General features: G+C 39.2%; 1 long non-coding RNA gene across 2 annotated transcripts in view; it reads left to right on the top strand.

Annotated features, from left to right (window-relative positions):
* Positions 1–12,620, top strand: part of LOC126077115 (uncharacterized) — a 30,495-nt gene extending 17,875 nt beyond the window's left edge. For both annotated transcript variants that reach the window (XR_007517660.1, XR_007517659.1), the window contains exons 4-5: positions 3,650–5,468; positions 9,655–12,620. This is a non-coding gene — a long non-coding RNA (uncharacterized LOC126077115). The remainder of the gene's footprint in view (positions 1–3,649; positions 5,469–9,654) is intronic.
* The last annotated feature ends 412 nt before the right edge of the window (positions 12,621–13,032 follow it).

Genomic DNA, 13,032 nt, shown 5'->3' with positions numbered 1-13,032 from the left:
TTTTCTATCTCCAGATGTTTTGCACATGTCATTATAATACTTTAATTTGTTTTCTCAAGCCACCTTTGAAATCTTCTGTTCAGCTCTTTTACTTCATCGTTTTGCTTTATCTATTCGATGTTCAAGAGCGAGTTTGAGAATCTCTTCTGACCTCTATTTCCTGTCTTTTTAGTGACCTCTTGCCTTCTTCATGTGTGATGTCTTTGTTGTCATTTCATAGCTCGTCTGGTCTTCAGTCACTGGTATTCACAGCATCAGATCTATTCTTGAGACAGTCTCTAAATTCAGGTGAGATATACTCAGGGTCGTACTTTGGCTCTCGTGAACTTGTTCTAATTTTCTTCAGTTTCAACTTGAACTTGCCTATGAGCAATTAATGATCTTTCCCGCAGTCGGCCCCTGAAAGATGCATAGAATTTGGCAAATTTGGAAAGTATGAGAAACAATATGGTGGAGACTGTTTGTCACCCAATACCCATATTCCTTTTCTTCCTCAGTAACAGATCCACATGGCCAGCAAGAATAAAGACATTTTCCTGTCTCTTGGTGGCGCAGTCCTTAAAGCACTTAGCTACTAACTGAAAGGTTGACGGTTTGAACCCACCAGCCACTCTGTGGGAGAAAGATGTGGGAGCCTGCTTCTGTAAAGATTTACAGCCTTGTAAACCCTATGGGGCAGTTCTACTCTGTCTTATAGGGTGGCTATGAGTTGGAATTAACTTGATAGTAGTGGGTTTGGGTTTTTGGTTTGTGTAGCCAAGTGTTCCATGTGAGTTCACTTCTTGTCAGTGGGATGTATACAGAAGTGTCAGATTGCAATTTCTGGAAAACTTTCTGAAAAAATGGCTGATATGCACCCTTCTTTTATCCCTTCTGCCATACTGCAGCTATCTTGAATTATGAAGTCAAGTCCATACATTGTGGGCTAATAAGATAGAAGCGCCTGGGTCTCTGACACTTTGGAACGTCCTAGCAGCCCTCACCATCTGTGTAGACTTTTGTGTGGTCCATGGTTAAGTCATGGTTATTTTGAGTTAGTTATAACCGAACTGAATCCTAATTAATAAATAAGTGTATCTCCAGCAAGCTGAATGGTACAATTAGATTCTGTCCTAACTACTCATCTCTGCCATCGTAGCACTATAGTAGCAATAGATAGTATATAAACAAATGAGTTTGACTGTTCCAGTGAAACTGTATTTACAAAAACAGGTGATGGGCTATATTTGGCCTGCAGGCTATAGTATGCCAGCTCCTGCCCTAGACTATGGTTTAAACTACTATTAGTTTAAGTGTTACTTTACGTGCAGTTGAGAGCATTCTTAGCTGATACACTGCCTTAATAAAAAAATAAATAAAATGTCTCTCTCACCAACTTCAATATATATCTCACTCTGTTAGATAACATTATTATTTTTGTTAAATGGATTCCCGAGATTATTCTCTTCTCTGGTGAATATTATTCAGATTTTTCCTCAGTCTCCTCCACACTTGTGTTAGGCTACGTTCTTTAGAGAAGCAAAACCACTGAAGTGTGTATACACACACACACACATATTTACATATATAGAGAGAGATTTATATCAAAGAAATGGCTTATGGAGTTTTAGAGGCTAGGAAGTCCCAAGTCCGTGGGTCAGGTGTCAGGCTGGAGGCTTCTTCTGACTCGTGTAGCTGCAGGGGCTGATGAACCCAAGATCGGCAGATCAGACGGCACTCAAGTCCCATGAACAGAATTTCAGATGATGGTGAGCCTAATGCAGGATCCAGAGCAGAGCAAAAGCCGGTGAGCTTTGCCAGAAAGTCCGTGTATATTGGATAGGCCATACACCCAACAAAGCTCCCTTTCAGCTGATTGGCTGCTCAAAACAAATCTCATCATGGAGGAGGTTACATTATATCAGATCTCATCACAGAGGTGATTATATCATCACATAACTACCCTAACTACCAAACCACTGAGAATCATGGTTCAGCCAAATTGACATAACAACCTTAACCATCACAACACTCTATACTCACTGCGAATATATAATAAATAAATGGTCTCATCTCCTACTACATAAATAAGCTTGGAACTGTATATCAAAAGCACCTAAAAGCACCTAAATATACTCTTATCTCTTCAACATACTTCAGCCTACTAGGAATTTTTTTTTTTTTTGGCAGACCAAAAGATTTATTCTTTGTAGAACTGGAAACGTATCACTTTCCCAGGCTACTTCTAAGGCTCATTCTCTGAGGTCACAATTTCTATCTATCTACACCCACTTCTTTGTCCTTATTCTTTTCTATTTCTCTGCTGAATTTGATGACATCCTTCATATCTTGAGACCCATTCATCTTCCAGGGACTCCTCTTCCCTTTAATTTGGCTCTTCTGTCTATCTGATTCCTCCATAATATCTTTTCCTTTTCGTGCTTTTTATGGGAGTGCTTCTCAAGGCTCAGGCCTTGGGCTTGGCAATTCTCCCTATATTCAACTTGTTTCAGCTATTAGCAATCTTCCCCTAAATAAAGAACTGACACCTTGAACTCTAGTTCTAAATATCCAGCTATCTGTAAACCAGCTCACTGCATGCTCTTATCTCAAGTACATCGTCAAAGCTAACTTTACCGCCCATTCTAAATATGTCCCTCGTTCCTCCATTTCTCAAGGGTGCCAGCACATTATTTTCATTTCTTTCCTTCACTTTATATACCCATTCATTTACAGTTTCAGTCACAAACATTATATACCCTGTAGACTTTTTCTCTTTAAAGAAAAAAACTCCACTGGCTCTCATTTGTATCTAGGATACATTTATACATTATTCATCTGGGCCATTATGCTCCATTGGCTCCAGTCTATACTGTGTGGTCGCTTAAAGTGCTTCTTTCCTCTTCATTAGGGAGCAAAAGCTTTCCTAGAAGCACCCATCAATGCCCTTAGCTTTTCATTGGCCAAAAGGATGATACACTTTGAAAAATATTGCTATATACAATACCCAAGTGGTGATAGTTCTCTCTCCCTAAGGTCCTAAAGTTCATATTTCCAGGATTTTGGGGGCAAGTAGAGGAAAAGGAACACACAGAGGCATAGGAAGAGCAGTCCTTCAGGTACAAAAAGTAGTGGAAGTGGGAGGTGTTGAGGAAGACAAGGGACTAGAGAGTTAGAAGAAAGAACTGCAACCTAGCAGAGATTTTGTAAGATAAGGACTGAAAAATGCCTGTGATATTTGGCAATCAAATGGCCATTAGTGACGTTAGTCTTTGCAGCAGGGCAACGAGATCAGAAACCAGACTGAAGTTGGAAGTGAGGAAGTCAAAAAGTAAGTAAGAGGAGGAAGAAAAAGATTGAATGAACGGTAACTGGAAGGGGGATATAGGTGAAGGTTAGGAAAGTTTAGGCTGGGAAATGACCTGAATATTTTCAAAGGACAAGGGGAAAGAGCTATTTGAATCAAAGTATTGAGGATATAAAGAAAAGAGTGGGACTGCTGAAGTGAGATTCCAAAGGAATCAAGAAGGGATGGGGTCAAAGATACAGAAGGCGATGTGTCATGGATTGAATTGTGTCTCCCCCAAAATATCTGTCAACTTAGCTGGCCCATGTTTCTCAGTATTGTGTGATTGTCCACCATTTTATGTGATTTTCTTATATGTTGTAGATCCTATCACTATGATGTAATAAAATGGATTAGCGGCAATTATGTTGATGAAGTCTACAAGATTAGTAGTGTCTTAAGCCAATCTCTTTTGAGATATAAAAGAGAGAAGCAAGCAGAGAGACAGGGGAACCTCATACCACCAAGAAAGCAGTGCTGGGAGGAAAGCAGGTTCTTTGGACCTGAGGTTCCTGTGCTGAGGTGCTCCCAGACCAAGGGAAGACTGATGACAAGGACCTTCCTCCAGAGCCGCCAGGGAGAGAAAGCCTTCCTCTGGAGCCGGCGCCCTGAATTCAGACTTCTAGCCTACTGGACTGTGAGAGAATAAACTTCTCTTTGTTAACGCCGTCCACTCGTGGTATTTCTGTTATAGCAGCACTAGATGACTAAGACTTGAGATTGAAGGGGTACTTTATTCACTGGGGTTGAAGGAAAACAGGTGAAGCTATATGTAGAAATAAGCAAAAGTACCAGTTTGTATGCTTTCACATGCTGGTAACAGAATACTAATGAATGGTGTCTTAAACAGGACATCTTTAATCACACACAAAAAATCAGAGGTAAGTAGTTTTGGGATTGATTAATTCAGCAACTAAAGATTGAATGTTCTAGAATGGTTTCTTTATGATTCTCTTAGCTTTTTCTTCTTGGTAACTCCAAGTACCATTTCCTCCCTTGACAATGTGCAAAGGTGGGTGGGTGGGAGTTTGTCTCTTTCCACGTCTTTTTTTTTTTTTAACTTTATTTGGATGTTCAAATCTACCGAAAAGTTGTGATAATAGTACAAATAACTCCCATACACTTTTATCCAGATTCAGCAATTGTTTATATTTTGTACCATTTGTTTTTTAACTTTGTGTGCATATAATTTTTCTGCATCATTTCTGTGCATGTTGATATGATGCTTTTTACCCTCAAATGTTGTTAACCGCTTGCTCCATAGGGTTTTCAAGGCTGTGACTTTTCAGAAGGTAACAGTAACAACAGCAGAACCACTTGCATTCATCTTGTTCATTTCTCTAAAACTTCTGGTGAGCAGGTATTTGTTTTTTTAGGAACTAGTGACTTTTCAAGATGTAGCTATGTACTTTACTTAGGAAGAGTAGAGGCACCTGGAGCCTGCTCAGAGGGACGTATATAGAGATGTGATGCTGGAGAACTACAGAAATGTGGTCTCTTTGGGTAAGCTCAGTTTCCTCTTGAGACTCAACATTGGTCTAGTAGAGTATCTTGGGTGGTTAATAGCTGTGGTATATAGAAATGGCCTATTTAAGCTGTGATTTGGAATTCATGCATCATAGATGCCATCTTTTTTTTAGGTTGAGTAATAGGGTATTTCTGTTCCTCATTCCCAGGTGAAAAGTGTACAGTTAGTAGAGTTGAAAATAGGCAGCAGGGCAGGTACCACCCATGTCCTTAGCTGCCCCAGGGATTCTCCCCCAAGCAGCCCAAGTAGATGGGGTGAGAGAGCCCTTTTCCAGTAGCAGGACAAGTGATAAATGAATCTTCCTGGGTCCAAATGACCTCTCCAACATAGTCCCCGTCCCTTCCTATGAACATAATGCTGGCTCCCTCCCTTCCCTTACTCTCTCTGCTACCTTCAAAAGAAATCCTATGAGCTTCCTTCCAAACCTCCCTGTATTTGTTCATGAAATAATCAATGGTTTCATATCTTATTATGTATACCGCTAACTGCCAGTTCACATGCCTTTTTTATTATGAGTAGGAATGCCGGTTTCCAAGCCTGACATGATTGCTTTCCTGCAATAAGAGAAAGAATCATGGCTACTGAAGAAAGAATTTCCTACAGATACCTGTTCAGGTGAGTGAGGCCCGTGGAAGTCGATGGAAGAAGCAACCAGTCCTTTGGTGAGGGGCAGCATTTCTGAGATACGTTGGGGCCACTCATGGCCTAGCAAATCCCTCTTTCCACGTGTTATCACACAAGTGTTTCTGGTCTCTGAGGGAGTCATGTTCTTCCTTAAAGCTAATTACCACCCCCCACCCCCACCCCGCTTAGTTCAGGATCCCACCTCTTACGTGTTTTCTTGGGACCTGTCTAGCGCCTTCCTGGGCACCCTCAGTGTTTCTTTTTTGTATGCTTCTATCCATGTGCCTTCAAATACATATTTGCCACTAATAGCTACTCTTCAACTTTTTTTCCTTTCTTCCCTTGACAATCTCCAGGTTTATGTGATATGTACATCGGTTACCTCCCTTCCTTATCAATCATTTTCCTCCTCCTTTGTAATTTGACTTTCATTCATTATACTAAAACTTAGCTTCAGAAAGGTGTCTGCTCACTTTTTTATTTCTACCTCTTGTGATTTTATTCATTTACTTATTACCTTTTATCCCCATTCCTCATTCCTATTTTCATCTTCCTCCACAGACAGCATTTTGTTTTTAAGGTTCATTCATGGTGTTGTGTGTATCAGCATTTGGTTCTTTTTTTTGCTGTGTAGTAATACATATTTTTTGTATGTATTGTTATAAAATGTGTATGGTTATTTTGTTTACGTGTACTTTTTATTTACCTAAATATCTTATAAAGCTCATTCTATTTTTTAATTTCTTTACTCAATACTGTGCCTCTGGAGGTTGCTCTGAATATATTTGTTGCTTCTACTTGCTGTGAACCCATCACATTTCCCCATGATGGACATTCAGATTGCCTCCAACATCCCACCAAAGTCACACTGCAATAAAATCATTTCGCTATTGACCTGTGTGAGAATTTCTTTACCGTGTACACCCACAACCTGTTCACATTCGTTCTACTCACATTCATGACCTTTTTTTCCTCTCTGTTTTTGACACAGTGGACCAAATCTGCTTACCTATCTCCATTTCCCCTGAGCTTTTTTCATCATTCTTCTTTCTAATAGTGTATCTGAATTATTCTTTTCTCACACCTTTGCTTCTCTGTGCCAGCAGTTTTCAACTAAGAGTGGTACTCTACTCTTAGGGACACTTAGAGGTCTTTGGAAATTTGTGGGGACGTTTTTGGGGTGGAGGCACTACTAGAATTTAGTGGGAAGTGCCTAGGGTTGTTAAGCATTCTGCAATGCATGGAACATCCCACACAATGAGGAATTGCCCACCCAACATGTCCATAGCGCCCCGTGGGAAACCCTGCATGCTGATAACTTGGCTTCGCCTCTCCGGCTCTAACCTCTCACCTTCTGCCCATCTTCTTTTATCATAGTCCCATGTGTGTGACTGTCTTAGTTATCTAGTGCTTCTATAACAGAAATACCACAAATGGATGGCTTTAACAAACCAGAAATTTATTTTCTCATTGTTTTAGGAGACTAGAAGTGTGAATTCTAAGTGCTGGCGCTAAGGGAAGGGTTTCTCTCTCTCTGTCCACTCTGGAGGAAGGTCCTTGTCTCTTTGAGCTTGGGCTCCTGGGTGATCCTCATGTGGCTTCCCCTCTCTGCTTGTTGACTTGCTTGTTTAACCTCTTTTATATTTCAAAAGAAACTGACTTAAGACACACCCTACACTAATACTGTCTCAGTAACATAACAAGGAAAACCCATTTCCAAGTGGGATTATAACCACAGGTCTGGGGGCTAGGATTTACAACACACATTTTGGAGAGGACACAGTTCAGTCCGTAACAATGACTGACCTTTCCCATAAGCTCCACTTTGCTAAAGTCTAGCTAATTTTTTAAAATCTCTTCTCTTTCCAACATCCCATTTCTTTGAATTTCCTTTTAATTTTTATTTAAAAAATTAATATGGAAAATTTCAAACATTCACAAAATTTAACAGGATAGTATAATAGAACCCCACGTGCCCATTATCTGGCTTCAACAATATTCAGCGTATGGCCAGTCTCATTTTATCTACACCTAACCCACTTCCCCACCATTTCCTTATTTTATTATCATTCAGGTTGAACACTATTGAATCATGATCCTTTACTATCTTATTCCTTTATTAAGGTTCCCGCCATGTCCTGTAGATTCTTTTAAAGTGTGTTAGATTAATCCCTAACTTCCAAGACATGTGGTAGTATTCATTGATTTGTCTGCTTAAAAATATTTTTTTGAGTGCCTAATGTATGTCAGGCACTCTTCTAAGTGCTGTGGTTGCAGTGGTGAACAAAACAGACAAAAATCTCTGCCCTGTTGAACAGAGTTTTTATAGTGGTGGGAGTCATTTAACAAAGAAGTCAACTATATAGTATGTTAGATTTTGATAAGTCTTATGGGAAAAAAAGCAGCAAACGGATAGGGAAGGCCAGGGTGGAGAAGCATAGGAATTTTAACTACAGTGGTTAGGGAAGGCTTCATTGAGAAGGTGATATTTAAGCAAAGACATAAAGGAAATGAGGTATAGGAATATTGGGGAAAAGAACAAATCAGACAGAACAATGTGCCTGGTGTGTTTAAGGAGAACCTAGGAGACCAGTATGCCTGGTGTATAGTGAGCAAATGAAAAAGAAGTAGAAATCAATGTCATAGAGTAATGGTGGGCAAGATCGTTAGGGCCTTGTAGGCCATTGTAAGGATCTTGGCTTCTACTCTGAAAAAAAAACTCTGAGGTAGGAGATATTTCAGAGTTTTGAGCAGAAGAGTGACATGACTTGTTTTTTAACCACACACTTTGCCTTCTGTGCTGAAACTGTGGAGAACAGATTGGGAGCATGTGCATGGTTGCAGTGAGATGCAGCCAGCCATGAGATTGGCCAGGAGACTCACGTAATTTTTGCACAAAGGCTTGGATTTTAAGATCAGATTATTTCCCATAATTATTGTACATCTGCATTTCAAGTAGGCTAGGGGATTGGTGGGAAGAGCTATCCCTCTCCTAAAAAAGACAAACCCTCAAAGTTTCTAAAATAATTAGCTAAATATCTCGAAAATTGGGGGGAATGTGGTGAACCCACAAAGCAGGAGCAGATGCAGCACATCTCACCATTCAGACATCCTATAGAGGCCAGGGACTTTGGTGACACTGTTTTGCACAGGGTGGGGTCTTCAGGTCACAGAAGTGTGGCTTTTTTATGTACCATGCAGTTTTAAATTTGGGGTATTCTTCACTATCCAGGATGCTTGGTGCTTTCATTTAAGGAAATATTTACTCAAATTGGATTTTCCTGGTTCTGGTATTGAACACACCAGCAGGGGTCATATTTTCACTTGAGGGTAAAAAACAGTCAATGGCCAAGCATCTCTGAACAATTGCTCTGCCTCTAGCTTTCCGGTACTGTCCGCCTCCCCAAAAGAAAAAAAAATTGTTTTTCTGCAAATCTCATGACTATTTTGTTTTTACCTAGTCTGTCTAGCTAATTTCCCATGATGCTTCCAACTGAACCATCTTCCTTTTTCTCTCACATTTTGAATTCTACATACAGATTGATGTGGCCCCCTTTCCCACAACTCTTGTCCCCGTCCACCTTTTTTCCTACCTCATATTTCAGAGTTAAAGAGCTTTGTGAACATACGTAGTTTCATGATTTCACTTTATCTTCACTAATTTCCTATCACCCAACACGAAAGAGATTTTAAAAATTTCTTTCAGCCTGGAAAAATAATCTGGAGACCAAGGAGTCGGTTGAAAATTAGGATGTTCCTGAAGAAGACTCAACCTTGGGTGCAATAATAGAAAGATTCTCCAAACATGGTCCTTGGGATTTAAACTTGGGAGAAGATGAGGAATGTGAGGGGAGGTTGGAGAGCCAAGAGCTAGAGCAGCAAAGAGTATGGAGCCAAATACTGGTTGCTAATAAGAAAATACCCAGTAAAGAGAAGGGCCAGGCAAATAGATATTTGCAGAAACATTTCTTGATACACAACAGAAAATTCCTATAGGAGAGAAACTGCTTAAATGTGATACTACCAAAAATATTTCCAAGCAGAATACAGAACTAAACAAACATAAAATATGCAGTATAGAAAAAGCATACAAATGTAAGGAATGTGGGGAAACTTTGAGTTGTTGTTCCTTTCTTAATCACCATCCAAAGATTCATCATTTATCATCTCATTCCAGAGTGAAATCTTCTGAATGTAATGGATGGGAAGTCTCCAGAGAGACTCTAACCTGTACTCAGAGTCAGAAAATCCATAGTGGAGAGAAGCACTTTAAATGCAATGACTGTATGAAAACTTTCAGCCAGAGTTCATGTCTTATTAAACATCAAAGAACTCATACTGGAGAAAAGCCCTATGAATTTAATGAGTGTGGAAAGTCCTTCAGCCAGAGCTCATCACTTCTTTATTAAACATCAAAGAATACACACTGGAGAGAAACCCTATGCATGTAAAGAATGTGAATAAGGCTTAGGAGACCTGTTAGCTTTTATTCAGCATCGGCGAATACATACCAGAGAGAAACCCTAAATGTGGAAAACCCCTTTGGCCAAAGATCATCCATTACTCATCATCAGAGAATTCATCATGGAGAAAAGCTCTATAATTGTGTTGAATGTGGGAGGCCACATGGAGACCATTCTGTTCTCAGAAGTCATTATAGAACTCACACTAGAGAGAAACCCTACCAGTCTAGTGAATGTGGGCAAGCCTTCAGTCAGAGTTCACACCTGACTATACATCAAGTAATCCACACTGGAGAGAAGCCTTACGAGTGAAATGAATGTGGGAAGGCCTTTAGTCAGAGTTCATACCTCCCCAAACATCAAAAAACTCACACTGGAGCGAGGCCCTATGAATGTAGCCAGTGTGGGAAGGCCTTCAGCCAGAGTTCACACCTTACCACATATCAGATAACCCACAGTAGAGAGAAGTCTTATGGGTGTAATGGATGTGGGAAAGTCTTTAGCCAGATTGCAAGTCTCACCGAGCATCATGAGAATGCACGCTGGAGAAAGACCCTATGAATGTAGTCAGCATGGGAAAGTGCACAAACATTTGCTATCACACTTTACCTAGAATCTGTGAATGTGAAGAATGTATTAATGACTCTGGTAAGATGAACCATTCCCAGAGATGCAAGATTTCACTGGTAACACAAGGAAAGTGTCATTAAGACTTGACATTTTATGAAAGGTAGGCAAGTTAATGTCATAAGCAAAAGACCACCAAATAAATTTTGTAAGATACTTAAAGACAGGTATTGTGTGATTCTGATACTCCTTAGTAACTTTTCCCCTCTTAGCAGTTTTTTATTAAGTCTTTGTACAGAGAGTTCATAGTAAATGCTTGTGTCATTCATTGATACATTTTTTTTTTTTTAATCAGATTTGTTACCCTCTCGTTCTCAGAAAATTTCTGAGGCTTTTTAAGATAGGAATGCAACAACTGAAAATAGATCCTCACCCCCCCACAAGAAAGAATTTTTTTTAATGTTTTTGATTGAGCAGTGCATCCCAAATTCTGTATAAGTTCTATTGAGAGAAGCCAGAAATCTAGGTTTTTATCACATAGGTCTTTTCAAGCATGATACAGACAGTATGAGAGGACCAGTAGGAGCAAAGGGTACCTTTTAAATAACTGATCCCTTTAAGAGAGAAATTCCGTCACCATTGTTTTTTTCACTTCCACATCCTCAACACCAAAAGATGTTTTTCTAAGGGAAAAAAGACACATGGAAAGAGAGTGATTTTCAAAATTTGTTTCCCAAGAATAAATTTCTGTGGGATGCAAACACATACTCTCTGAAGACTATTTCCTCTCCTTTGAACATACCAGGGAACAGTCAGGAAAAGATTACAGAAAACAGATATTTCAGAGCCTGTTTCTTATTACTTGACACTTGGTTTACAAAATGAATTAATCCTAGTTATCCATATTAAATGAGATCATGTCAAGAGATTGGGCCTTATGTCCAAAGTTGAGATTATGATAGAGTTTCCTAGAGATACTTACACCATAGTATGAAGCCATAAATGACCTAAACATGATGGAACTGGGAAACTTGACTTATTTTCCTGTCACAGAAATGTTCTGCCCCCCACCCTTTTTTATTTTATTTAGTTGTAGTTGACCCGTTAATCAATGTAAGTTTAAATCCAATTTAAAATATACTGTAAATTTTATGGCACTTTATTTACAACAGTTATAATACAGCCAAACATTGGTAATAGTTATAGCAACAGTATACTGAAATTATTTTGAAATCTTTAGATCAATATACAGTGATAATAAATGACAAATACAGATCAAACTTCAGTTAACTTCTAAGCCATCCATTCATGGGTTAATTTCATTTTGGTTCTTTTGGTACAACTCTTAACAGCTGGTGATCTGGGCAGCTGAAGTATATGAAAGTCAATGCTGGTTTTCATTTTCAGAATCAATTAAAGTTTGTTACAAATGCCAAGTTAGTTGTAAATAAAGTAATTATATACATTTTCATTATAGAATCTAGATTCAAAAATATTTTTCTTTAATAAAGTATTCCTTATTTCATATATGTAATGGGAAATCATGAAAATGTTATGTATAGGAATGTTGACTGCAAAAGAACACAAGAGCTTCCTGGGGAAATTTAAATGTTCTATATCATGCATGTGAAAACTGGGCAATGAATAAGGAAGGCTGAAAAAGAATTGATGCCTTTGAATTATGGTGTTGTCGAAGAATATCAAATATACCATGGCCTGCCAGAAGAACAAACGAATCTGTCTTGGAAGAAGTACAGCCAGCGTGTTCCTTAGAAGCAAGGATGGCGAGACTTTTTCTCACATATTTTGGTCATGTTATCAGGAGGGACTAGTCCGTGGAGAAGGACATCATGCTTGGTAGAGGGTCAGCAAAAAAGAGAAAGCTCCTCAAGGAGATGGATTGGCTCAGTGGCTGCAACAATGGGCTCAAGCATAGCAACAATGGTGAGGATGGTGCAGGACTGGATGGTGTTTTGTTTTCTTATACATAGGGTTGCTATGAGGTGGAACAGACACACAGCACCTAACAACAACAACAGTATCATAACTGGGGTTGGTGGTTATTCGGGTGTATACATTTGTCAAGTCATCTACCAGTATACCTAACACATATACAACAATAAAGTTAGTATTTGAAACAAATATAAATGGCCTGTTCAATAAGTTTCTATTATTTTTGAGATCATGTAATTTTTTTGGAATCTGTACACTTTGAGAAAGGTTTGAAAGTTTGAGTTCACCCAGAGGTGCCTGGGGAAGAAGGGCCTGGTGATTTACTTTTGAAAAATTGGTCATTGATAACCCTACGGAAAACAGTTCGACTTTGATACACATTAGGTCACCATGAGTCAGAGTCTACTGGATGGCAACTGGCTTTTTTAAACTCTATCTATTTGAAAATCTACAAGATCTAGATTCAAGTTCAGGAGCTGCATTTATTTCTTTCACCCCTGCACTCTTTATATACACATGTGTGCGTGTGCGTGCATACACACACACGTATATACGTTTTTCCAACTCTTGCT

The sequence above is a fragment of the Elephas maximus genome, chromosome 1 (genome assembly GCF_024166365.1).
Source record: "Elephas maximus indicus isolate mEleMax1 chromosome 1, mEleMax1 primary haplotype, whole genome shotgun sequence".
Lineage (NCBI taxonomy): Eukaryota > Metazoa > Chordata > Mammalia > Proboscidea > Elephantidae > Elephas > Elephas maximus.
This window is presented reverse-complemented; position numbering and strand designations above follow the sequence as displayed.